The 12,355-nt window shown below is 43.9% G+C and overlaps 1 long non-coding RNA gene across 3 annotated transcripts in view; it reads left to right on the top strand.

The window, feature by feature from the left end:
• Positions 1–12,355, top strand: part of LOC137153887 (uncharacterized) — a 33,472-nt gene that overhangs the window by 18,974 nt on the left and 2,143 nt on the right. The window contains exons 1-3 of one of the 3 annotated variants that reach the window (XR_010919925.1): positions 56–102; positions 749–844; positions 5,336–5,427. This is a non-coding gene — a long non-coding RNA (uncharacterized lncRNA). Of the gene's footprint in view, positions 1–55; positions 103–748; positions 845–1,389; positions 1,850–5,335; positions 5,428–12,355 lie in introns of those variants that run through there. The other 2 variants (XR_010919923.1, XR_010919924.1) reach the window with 2 other exon arrangements.

Genomic DNA, 12,355 nt, shown 5'->3' with positions numbered 1-12,355 from the left:
ATAGGGTGAGGCATATAATTCACACCTCTGATAGCTGTGAATGTTTGCTTGGAGACAGTTTTCTGCAAGGCTGGGTATGGTAGGGGAGCAGACACTAGGAAGGTATATGCTCAATAGAGATGACTAGAGATATTTTTAAGCAAATAAAAAGTTTAGATTTTTTTAGAAAACAGTAAAAATATTTGTTAAGAAAAATATTCTAAGAGCTCAGGGTCTGTGATTCTTTTCAGTTGTTGGGTTTTTTTTGCTGGCTTTGTATATTATAGCTGTTTTAGGCTAGGAGTTTTAAAAAGTTGGTCTGTCTGAATATGGGTATTTGGGAAAGATTAAAACCCTGAAGGAAGATCTCACAGAAATAAAAGGCCAACTTCTGTCCCCAGCTAATACACATTGAGGTCTTGCTCCTGCAACTGGCTCGGTACAATGCATCCACCTGCATATATCTAGCTGCAGCACAAGAATAAGTTCTACTGAATCAGATGTAGCCTTGGCATTGGTAATTCAGCAAGTGCAGGTCATTGTTTCTCTGAGCAACAGCAGCTGTTTCCCAGGGCAAATCTAGCTCCTGATGGGTAAGAAGTGAAAGTCACCCAATAGATTTTTAAAAAGGCACTTAAATTTGAGGTGACTATGGTGTGTGTTGGGTGCTGTGAAGCAGAGTACCAGAAATGCGTGCTAACCTGCTGGCCGGGCACCCGAGTGCTCTGTTATTAATATAATTTGTATTGATTTGGTGTTTGTACTTCAGCGGTGCCTGGAGCCCTCCGGGATTGGGGTGCTGTTCTGGGATGGACAGAGTGAAAAGACAGTCCTGCCCCAATGCACTTGCATTCCAAGGAAGGAGGTAAAAGTCAGCTTCATGCCCTGGAATGGCTTTATTATAATGAGACTGTTTGTGTATTTTGGCCGGTTGTGTCAGGATAACCTGCAACGGGAATTATTTATGGCCTCTGCCATTTCCTACTGCCTTACGGGGCCAGTGCCATTGGGGTGACACCCGGCACTAACGTGAAGCAGGCACACTAGAGTTTGCAGAGTAGGGACGGTTTAAGAAGGTCCCTGCTTGAAGTATCTCCCAGTCTCAGGTTCATTCTGTGTTGCCAATCTCAAGAGCTCTACCATCATGAGATGTTTAAAATTCCTGCTCTCTTTAGCAAGTCTTTCTGGCTTCTGAGCATTTAGAGTGCACTCACTTTAGTCCCTACCTCCGAGCTTTTCTTTACAGCGCAGAGGGGGAGACGTGTCCTAGAACTCAAAGCTAGCGCTTGACCACCTGATCATCCAGTCTGCTGTCCTGCATATCCCAGACCACCTGCACACTAAACCCGGCAACTGCAATTAGACCAAAATATCACAGCACCCAGGAGTCTAGTGTGTTGTGTACCACAGGTTGAGAAGAGGAGGGACCAACGTGCACTCAGAAGCTGAGGCCTGAAATGATTGAGTGAGAGAGACCCCGGTTATCCTGGCACGTGACCTGCATCCATCTGCTGCAGAGGAAGGTGAAACCCCCCCAAGGTTCCTACCAATCTCAGCTGTGGGAAAACTTCCTTCTGATCTCACCTATGCTGATCAGTGAGACCTGGAGCAAGAACGAGCCCGCCAAGCCAAATGTACTTTAACAACAATCTGAGATTTGTAATCCGTTGACGCTAGGACCTGCTGCTTTAATGAAAAATAAAAGTACCCTTAAGCGCTAGACTCATGAATAAAATTCTGAGAGGCCGAGATACCAGGTACCTGGCCTCCAATTGTTTCCATGCCAGCAGATTCCACCACATGGTTCTTCTACACTCAGGCTGCCCCCTGTTTGCGGTGGCAGGAAGCTGTTAATGCAGATGTGCAAGTTTGCTCCTTGGGGGATCTAGCTAATGACTGCATGGCCTGCTGCTCCTGGGGGGGGGGGTGGGGAGTCAAGTGGGTGCTGACTGCTGAGCAATGCATGCGTCAGAGAGGACAAGAGGTGAGTTAGCCAAGCAGTGAGTGAGGCTGTGCGATGGTGCTATTCGGGCTTTGTCACTCCCAGGGTTTCCTTGGCTGGTTTCTAGCCTGACGTGCTTCCTGTCTTGAAAGGCTCTCTCCCACCCACTGTAAAGCTCTTCTCTTTGCTGTCTCTCCCCTTACAGCCCCTTTACAGCTCTCCGTTTCCCCGCCCTGAAGTCTCTGAAGCCAAGTTCCTCCCACCCCAATTTTCTCCTTGTCTCTCCCAGCCACACTTTGCCCCCCATTCAGATTGGGCTCTCCCCTCCCCGCTCCACAACCGCTCTGAGATCCTCACGAGGCTGCAGGCAGTGATGACGTTCAAGAGTGACTTGGACACTGGCGTTGTGTGGCTGTGTCGCTTTCCCTCTTCCTTCCCCGGGGAGGTCCCTGTTTCCATGGCTCCTCTTCTCTGAGCACGCTTCATTCCCACTGGTTGCCTATCCGGGGAAGGAAAGTGAAAGGGGGCCTATAGTTTAAACCTGCTGTTTCCATTGTGGGTTTGTTTTTTTTAAAAATCATGACCTGGTTTCTGTGGGTCTCAAGGATTGTGGAAGGTTGCCTGAAGCTTACAGCTCTTTGCAACAGAGCCGGGACTTGAACCTGGGTCTTCCCTGTCCTCTGAGAGGGCTCTAGTGACCAGGCTATTCTGAGGCAGCTGGCTGTATCTTCCTTGTTTTCTGCAAAAAACAAACAAACCCCAAAACATTTTGACAGGTCTCTGGTTCGTCCCAATGCCCGACAGTGAAAATTAATTTAATCTTGAAAATTTTTGAAGAACAGGAAAAATGTTTCCTGCCCAGCCCTAACAGCTAGTGTTGTGATAGCAGTCAGAGACCCCAGGTAGGCCCCATTGTGCAGGGTGCTGCACATACACATAATCAGTCCTGGCCTCTAAAGGCCAGATTTTTTTAGGCACCTGGACACTTTTGAAAATCCCACCAGCTGCCTATCTGCATTTTTTGGTGCTTATATGTCTTTAAAAATCTGGCATCTAGCGTTTACAAATATATATGTTGAGTCTGTGTCTCTGCCTATGAAACCTCTGCTGAATTCTGGATCAGGTCTCAATACATACAACTCTTAATGAATACATTAATAGCTTATCAGCAGAAGGGAGGTTAGTATGATGGAGTGGTTGACACAGATGTCGCTTAATAAAGAATTAGAGAGTAATGCAATGAGGCCAATCAGCATAGGTTTATGGAAAATAGATTCTGTCAAAGTAACTTGATAACTTTTTTGATGAGATTACAAGTTCGGTTGATAAAGGTAATAGTGTGGACGTAATATTCTTAGACTTCAGTAAGGCATTTGACTTGGTACTGCATGACATTGTGATTAACAAACTAAAACGACATAAAATTAATCTGTCATGCATTAAATGGGTTTAAAAACTGTCTCACTGATAGGTCTCAAAATGTGTCTGTAAATAGGGAATTATCATCGAGTGGATGTTTCCAGTGGGGTCCCGCAGGCATCGGTTCTTGGCCTTATGCTGTTTAACATTTTTATCAATGACCTGGAAGAAAACATAAAATCATCACTGATAAAGTTTGCAGATGACATACAAATTGGGGGAGTGATAAATAACGAAGAGGACAGGTCACTGAGACAAAACGATCTGGATCCCTTGGTGAACTGGGTGCAAGCACACAACGTAAGTTTTTCGTATGGCTAAATGTAAATAGATAGGTTTAGGAACAAAGAACGGAGGGATTCCATCCTGGGAAGCAGTGACTGAAAAAGATCTTGGGGTCATGAAAGATAGTCAGCTAAACGTGATCTCCTGTGTGACACTGGCCAAAAGAGCTAATGTGATTGGAATGCATCAACAGGGTAATCTCAAATAGGAGTAGAGAGGTTATTTTACCCCTATATTTGGCACTGGTGGGACCACTGCTGCAATCATTTGTCTATTCTGGTGCCCACAATTCAAGAAGGCTGTTGATAAATTGGACAGGGTTCAGAAAAGAGCCATAAGAATGATTAAAGAATTAGACAACCTGCCTTATAGTGATAGACTCAAGGAGCTCGGTCTATTTAGCTTAGCACAGAAAATGAAGGGGTGACTTGATTACAATCTATCAGTATCTATATAGGGAACAAATATTTAATAAAGGGCTCTTCTATCTAGCAGAGAAAGGTCTAATATGATCCAATGGCTGGAAGTTGAAACTAGACTAATTCAGACTGGAAATAAAGTATAAATTTATGAGTGTGGTAATTAACCACTGGCACAATTTACCAGTTGTTGGTAAATGATGGATGGATTCTCCATCACTGGCGATTTTTGAATTAAGATCAGATGTTTTTTTTTTCCTAAAGGCTATTATCTAGGAATTAATTGGAGGAAGCTGTATGACCTGTGTTGTGCAGGAGATCAGACCTGATGATCACAATGGTCCCTTCTGACCCTGGAATCTATGAAAAGCCTCAATGCTGAGATTTTCAGTCATAGAAGATTAGGGTTGGAAGGGACCTCAGGAGGCCATCTAGTCCAACCCCCGGCTCAAAGCAGGACCAACCCAAATTTACCTGCTTACATGTCTGAACAAACTGTGTGTTGCTTTGCTAGAAATTCCTCCCCTGCCTCTGAAGCTGGGTCCTTACTCCCCTTTCCTCACACTTGTGTAAGACAGGGGGCTCTGTAGTCACAAAGCAAAGTGTCAATGCCAGCACGAGGCTGGCTGGCATTCAGGAAAAAATGGTGCTCTCTACTTTGCCAAGTAAATCCACCAAAGGATCTTACAAAAATAGAAATAAAAAATTATGCATAGCACTTCAACAAACTCGCGTCAAGCCTCTAATCAGTGCAGATGGAATTCATGGCGCTCCATGGACAATTTCGCCAGCAAGAGAATTCTTGGTTCCAAACCCTACCAAAAGTTACCAGCTAAGAAAGCACTATTAAGGCTCAAGGCGTAGAGACCATCATCTTTCCATACAGGCTATTCTTTACAGGGGGGGCAGTGTATTTTTGTCATATCTGCACCGCCATTCTGAGTGGGTACAGTGGAGTGGTGTGACTGGTTGCATGATAGCCCCTGAGAGTAAATTGACGCTGCAGCTATACCCTCTTAAACTAGAATGGAGCTGGGGACACGAAGAAAACTTGATTTGAACAAGCGAGGCTTGCAAAAAGAGTTTTCAATGTGATTGATGCACCTCAGAGGGCCTGAACCAAGTTCAGATTAACAGGGATGGAGAAGAATCACACAAGGAGGGTTCTGCCTTTGTATAATGCACCATGTGTGAAACAAACGGAATTTTACAGCCTCCAAACAGCCAGACCTGGAGAAGCAGGTAGCAGGAGACCGATTTTAAATGACCCTTTCAACAATCTTTTTTCCAGATCCCTCCCAAGTTTTGCTCTCCGGCTCATAATAGCTGCGACAGTCAAGAATGCATTCTTTGATGGAACCGCTACCTCGTGGAAGTGACTGAGTAAGTCAATCTTTAAAAGTGCATTTCATAGTTTTAAAAATGCTCTATTATCTTCTGCCTGCTGTGCATGCTTACATCAGTATACTGTATGCTTTCAGGAGGCTATTTGCATTCCTTGCAAACTACGTTTAACTTTTTCTTTGGTCTGGTTTAGGGCCCAATTCTACAAGCTGCTGAAAACCCTCTGAGAGCTGGGGGTGCTCAGTGCTTGGCAGATTAGCCCATTAGTTAAGTATGTGTTACTCAGTATGGACTATGGACATGCCAAATTTGCTGTCTTTCAATCCAGATTGCCGCTGAATTATCAGAATATAGGGGCAGGGCAGTGAACGGGGAAAGCTGTGGAACAATTTCTTAGCTTGCAATTCCCATCGTTTTTTCAACCTCTGAGAGTTTCAAAATGGCAGAACAGGTTTTCTTCAGACTTGAAAAATGAAATCAAATTCACTTTTGCACAAACCACAAACGTGAGAATTTTCAGCTCGAAAATAGGAGTAAGAGTGAAAGTAAATTGCTTTGTACTGAACAATATCATTATCCTAACACTTTAATATAGCAAAAATCTGAAATGAAGGTGAATTTATTTGAAGGCAGACTAGTTAAGTGTGGAAATACCGCAAGTGTTCTTTTCAATATGATATTTTTTGTAATTTGTTGGTGTTAACTTAGTGAAAACAACACCAAACCAAAAAATCCCCTGCCATTATCTATGGTAGTTTTGATAGTATTATATGTGGTAATTTTATCTGAAGAACATTGCATTGCATTAATCTGATAGCAACCACTTATCATTGTCTACTTATTAAAAGCTGTTAGGTATGAGAAATTAAATTCTTAAAATATAAAGTAACTGATTATTTTTAGAGTTATAATCTATATGATTCCAGACAGGCTTATATCTGCAGTGGGGGGAGGGAATATATATCCGTGGAAATAAATGGTACTGTGACCTGCAAATGTTTAACTCTACTAATTTATTTGGATGAAACCGGAAAAATGTGAGGTTACATTATCAGGTTCATGGGTTCCATAGTGTGTCACTTATTGATTAGTTGCCATTGTTAATTTGTCATTTTTTTCATAATTTTGTCCTAAAGCGTCACCGTTGGCCAAATGGGTCGACTGGAATCATGTGACCAGACATGCTGTCAGTTCAGACTTTTAGAAACTGATTTGATGCATGGAATAAAGGTGCAATATTTGTCAGAATCCAACATTGTGCTTTTTCCATAGAAGGAAAAACTCCAGAAAAAGACATTGTTGTCTAGGATCCGTCTTTGTCTTTGAAAGGTTTTAAAAACCATGCTTTAAAAAAAAAAATAATTGTTTTTGTATAGAAAGTCTTTACAGGTCCTAGCAAATAATATATACTTGGGAGACAAGATAAGTTGTTGTTTCCAAAGTAACTGAAACCTTTTGATTTTTTTACATTTCATAACTTTGAAACAAATAGCCACAAGAATTTGCTGACAAAATTGCTGCTTGTGTTCTTAGTTCAAGTAGGTATGTAGGGCTTTATCATGTAACTTTACTCATGTGAGTAAATGTTACTCATACGAGTAGTTCCCAGATGGGATCTTTGGGTGGTATTGTAATGTAAATATTTACTACTGCTCATAAATCTTTTTTTTTTTTTTTTGATTGGACCCTTATTTTCCTTAGTAATCTGCTCTTCGTGGTCAGTCTTTACTGATATATAAGGAAGAGACTTCCAGTTTTATTTTAAGAAATTTCCCATCCGCCACTTCAGTTCTTTGTCATCTGTGCATGTCCACAAAAGCTATTTTCTATTAGAGTAATGCCCGTTAAATAATTTGTAATACCCCTATTTGTGCTGGGTAACTTGTAAATACGGCCTGACCGACTGGGAGTCTGCACGCTGCACATTTGAGCTTTGTGTTCTACTTCATGGTGGTGATGGTTGCTGATTTTTTTTTAAGGAAATAAAGTAATTGCTTTGAACCTCAGATTGGCGTCCCAGACTGCTGCTAGTCTTGTGTAAACGCAAACAAGTAACCCTGCTGCCATCTAGACATTACTAAGTAGAACCATGCTTTTTGCATTTTCTCTGTAGAATACCTCTAAACAGTTTTTTTTCCCCCCCAATCTAGATTATTCAAATGTCATTTTCATGCCTATTTATCCTTCACACTTCAACACAGCAAGTGTAAACTGTCTCAGAAAAAGAGGCAGTGAACCCCCACCCTGGCTAGTTACCCCTAAATGTTTCTGATCATGATGTCAAAGGCTCTGGCCTGTATTGCTTTGACACCCCAAACTCCCGTTGCCTGCAAGGGATAGCATGAGGTTCCAGAAGCAGCCTTGCATTTAATTGTTAAAGAACGTAAGTGATGAAAACACAGCCAAATTATTGTTTGCATAGCATCCAACAGAGCCTTCCCTTTTATACATTTGTCAAGTCCTTCATTCCCAAATGATGACGTGTTTATAAATAATAGGCAAAATCAATTGCATCAATGCAAAAGAGCAGAAACTATCTCCCCTTCACCGGCTTCTAATTTTTTTTTAAAATACATTTTGTTGAATGATCTTAGTGGTGGAAAAAGTTGATTTGAGTAACTAACTCCTATCAGAATTCCGGGGTTCTCAAACTGGGGGTTGGGACACCTCAAGGGGTCGTGATGTTATGGGGGGGGGGTCGTGAGCTATCAGCCCATGCCAGGGCTGTGGCGGTCAGTCCCATGCACGGCTGACAGCCAGAGCCCTTCAGAGCTGGGTGGCCAGAGAACAGCGGCGTCTGGCCAGGTGCTCCGAAAGCAGTGCCACTCCCAGCAGCAGTGCAGAAGTAAGGGTGGCATGATATGAGGGGGGAGGGGGGCATGGCATGGGATCATTACTTTTTGGGACGGTCGGTCATCACATCCTGAAATATTTTCAAAGGGGGTCACAGCCAAAAAAAGCGTGAGAACCCCTCTGCTTTCAAAGAAGAATGAGTGTAAAATTATTTGGTGCCAAAAGAGACCGGGTAAAGGTCTAAGGCCACGTCTACACTGCAGCATTGCTCCCCCTGATGTACATCCCCCACTATGCCAACCTAATGACTCCCCCTCCAGGAGAGGCACAGCACTTGGGTCAACGTAGATAGGGCTACACAGTGTCTGTGTAGACGCTGCATTACTTACTTGGCCTGCCAGCTCCGCCCAGAGCGCACAGCAATGAGCCCTGCTGCCAGGTGTAAAAGGTGTACGTTTCCTAAGGCCCTGGCTTCAGATTCTGCTAGGGACAACGTGTCAGACAGTTTACTCTGTGCAGGGTTTGGGGTGCTATGGTAAAGGGTGGGAAAACTGAGTCTGCGCCCTGTGATTTTTTTCATTCTTATGTCATGCAGGATGCCAGAAAAGTCCCTTGTTTTTTCTTTTGAAAAAGAGGTTTTTCTTTCTGCTTCTTTTTAACCTTAGAAATATTAATTCGTGGCTCCCCTGTTGTGCTGGAGGACTGGAGTTATGACATTCCAACAGACTGAAACCTGAGCAATTGAAAAGGGAACCGATCTTTAGTTGGAGTACTTACATTTCTTTTTTAAACACCTGCTTAATTTACCCACTGGTCGAACATGTGGGAGAAAAATTATCTTTGGTAAAGATTTGTATATCTACCTCTTCAAAGGAGGGCTGAGAGAACTCCTACTCAGAGTCCTCTAGTCCTCCATAGAGTCATTTGCAGAAGAGAGGGATTAGAAATTCAATCAGTAAACAGAACCAAGCCATTTCAGGCTCTTTAAATGAAGTGAAAAGGTCCCAATTCAATTTTCCCTCCCTCTTCCCCCTTTTTCCAGGTCACCTTTAAAAATCAAGGCCCTATCTCACAGGTGTGGACTTTACATGCAGGTCTTTACATGCTGGTTTTTGATGCAAGATTAGGGGACTGCATCTTGGCCGAATTTTTCCCTCTTCTCTCTTTTGCATGGTGCTGGTTGCCATTCCTTACTGCAGGGGTAGCTGCTTAGCAGAGTGTCTGTCTCTCTTTGTAGGGTTTTGTACTGACTCCCATTGCTGTAGTATCTGAACTGAGTGCGATGCTCATCTATTAATCTGGGATGTGAAGTCCCTAGCGAACTTCATGGAGTCTCTGGCTCTCTTACCCCTGCAGAAGTTCCTGAAACGAGTGAGATTTAGGCGGCTTGGGAGATCAGCAGCTGTTGCAAATGGCTTTCTGGTTATGGAAGGAAAGCTTTACCCAAGCAGTGGTCAGACTCTGGCTTACTCTGATCTTTGAAAGGATCCCCTTGACTGAGAATGGATTATCTCCGGCTCTCAGGTGCTTCGTCCTGGGCTTTGCAATCTGCATCATTTCAGAGGCGTACGGCTGCCTGGGCAACTCACAGGCAGAGACGAGCTCTCTAACAATGCTGGACATCTACATTTTTATTAGAGTGGAAGCCTGATCTTTCAAAATCCATAAGTAACATGGATTGTCTCGGAGCAAAAGGCTCTTAAGACATTGTTCCCATTCTGCAGACCCAGACTTATGCAGAGAGTTGCTTAGATTTAGTGTCCAACATGTAAAGACAGCAGCTTATAAAATCAGAGCTGAGGCTTTTTCCCTTGCTGTGAAGATCTGCTGGCAGCCTACGTGTTCTTCCTGCTTGGGAGTTTGCCTTGAATTATGTCAAGCCCATTTAGCTAGAGATCACAGGTGCCAAACGACGGGAGCTTCTGTCAGGAGACTGGCGTCATTTTGCAAGTGCCATCTTTATGGTAAGAATTGAGACAGCAATGTCGAATGGCTGCCACCTGCCTCTTTACACTTGATGACACCTGTGGACACTCATGTACACTGACAGCTCAACTAATACCTTCTGGCTCCCTCCTTTCTCAGTCTCACTGCTGAGCATGCTGCACGGGGAAGGCATTTAGAAAGCCGCACACAGCCCTTGAAAGGCTCCGTCATTGACTTGCATAACAGACGGCTGCGTCGCACAAGCACCACGGTTATTTGCCACGTTGATCTTGGATGAACGGCTGTATCCCTTACAGGGACTGACACCGGAGACGGGTAACGCTATACCCTCTGTACCTCCTCAGCATGTCCCCAGAGAAACGGCTTGAGCATCACGTCCTGACGTACAGCCCAAGGAGAAGGGCACATAAAGTTCTCATCCAAGCAAGAGAGCATAAGCACAGCTATGTGGGTGAAAGGCAGTGTGGCCTACTGGATAGAGCACTGTGCTGGGACTCTGGAGAGCTGCATTCTATTCCCGGCTCTGCCACAGGCCTGCTGTCACATCGCCTCTCCATGCCTCAGTTTCCCCATCTCCAAAATGGGGATAATGATACTGACTGACTTTGAGATCTACTGCTGAAAAGGGCTATATAAGAACTAGGCAGAGTTGCTGTTATAAAAAACATGGAATTTCCCAAGAAAGCCTCATCATACCTCACCTTTGACAAAATTGACACAGCCCTCGTGTGAATATTTCTGCAGCAAATTTCCCCCTCTGGTGACACAGCCTTCCTTCTCTGAGATCACAGAAATGGCTTGGACCACTTCGATACACTTATCTTCTTTCAGACTGAGTGCGATGAAGGCTAGACAAACACAGGACCAGGGAATTGGTGCATTTCAAGAGTAGAATATAAAACAGGGTCAGGCCAGTTTGTTAATTTCTCTTCTTCTTTTGTAACTTCCACAACTGAAATAATGCCTGTCAGCTCTTCTGGATTTCGTAGTGGTTTTGATTTTTGCCAAGTTCTGTGCCCAAAAAAAGAGGAAACCAATCTATGGGGAAAGGGGGTGGTGAGGGGAGAGAAGTTAGATTCGTCTGTGCTGTGTAAAAGCTTTGGCAGATCCTGGCAGTAAAGCAGGAGTGCCTGGGCAAAAAAAGAACACCCCAGTGTGGGAAATCTCTGGTGGCATGGAGCTGGTATAGTGGGTTGTATGGGCCATGCCTGGGACCTCCCTCAGCTGTGGTCTGAGCCCCATGACCACTGTTATGATTTGTATCGCTGTAGTGTCTACAAGGATCAGTCACGGGCCAGGACCCCTCGTGCTAGGCATGGTAAATACAAACCAGCTGTTCCTGCCCCATACAGTTAGGCGCTTTCAGTATAATCCGCTATTCTCAAATGCTTGTAACTCTTTCAAAGTTCTCCTTCGGGGGGCTGAAATTTTCCACACTTGGTTTCAGCCAGCAGGTAAATTTGTTTAGAAAGTTTTGAGGAAAAGTCCCATCAGCCATTTCTGAATGAAGAGAGTGGGTGGCTGAGAACAGCAGGTGGAATACCTTCTTCTCTCCCCCCCCGGCCGTATTTTAAGACCTTATTTTTCTCACCCATTAACTCAAAAATGACTGGAAACAACGCTCCGAACATTGCATATCAATAAATCATCCTTCGTCTGAAGCCAACCTCTGGCTAAGCATCCACCTCATCCACCTTTTTCGGGTGACACTTGAGAATAATCTTCTGGGTGCTTTCACCATATCTGCCCTGGCTTGTTTCCAGAAATCAAAATCCAGAAACCAAAGGACGTAGCAGCCCGCCATGATGAAAGGTCTCTATGAAACCAGAGCTGTGATCTGGGTATAATGGCATCTGTGTAAAAAAATCCCATAATCCTCACCAGAAAAGGGTAGAGTAATGATAAAACACCAGCAGAGCTCAGAGCGTGGGCAACTGCTCCGGAGGGCTGTGAGATAGCTGTCCTGAATGCACTCCCCAAAACAGTGCTAGGTGTGGATGCAAAAACCACAGCTGTGGTGGCAGAAAATGTGCTGTGTGATTTCCCAGCCAAGCTACAGAAAGTTTGGCTACAGTGGAAATTGATCAGAATAACTATTCCAGAATAAATCCCCATGTGGTCACTTTTATTCCATAATAGGCGTGTCCACGTGGACAGCTATTCCAGAATAGCCATAATACTTTAAATCCACATCCTACCTTGTTTGGAAATAACTTCCCCATATCAA

This window comes from Emydura macquarii, unplaced genomic scaffold (genome assembly GCF_026122565.2).
Source record: "Emydura macquarii macquarii isolate MOO-44397 ecotype Brisbane River unplaced genomic scaffold, CSIRO-AGI_Emac_v2 contig_1253, whole genome shotgun sequence".
NCBI classification, from domain to species: domain Eukaryota; kingdom Metazoa; phylum Chordata; order Testudines; family Chelidae; genus Emydura; species Emydura macquarii.
This window is presented reverse-complemented; position numbering and strand designations above follow the sequence as displayed.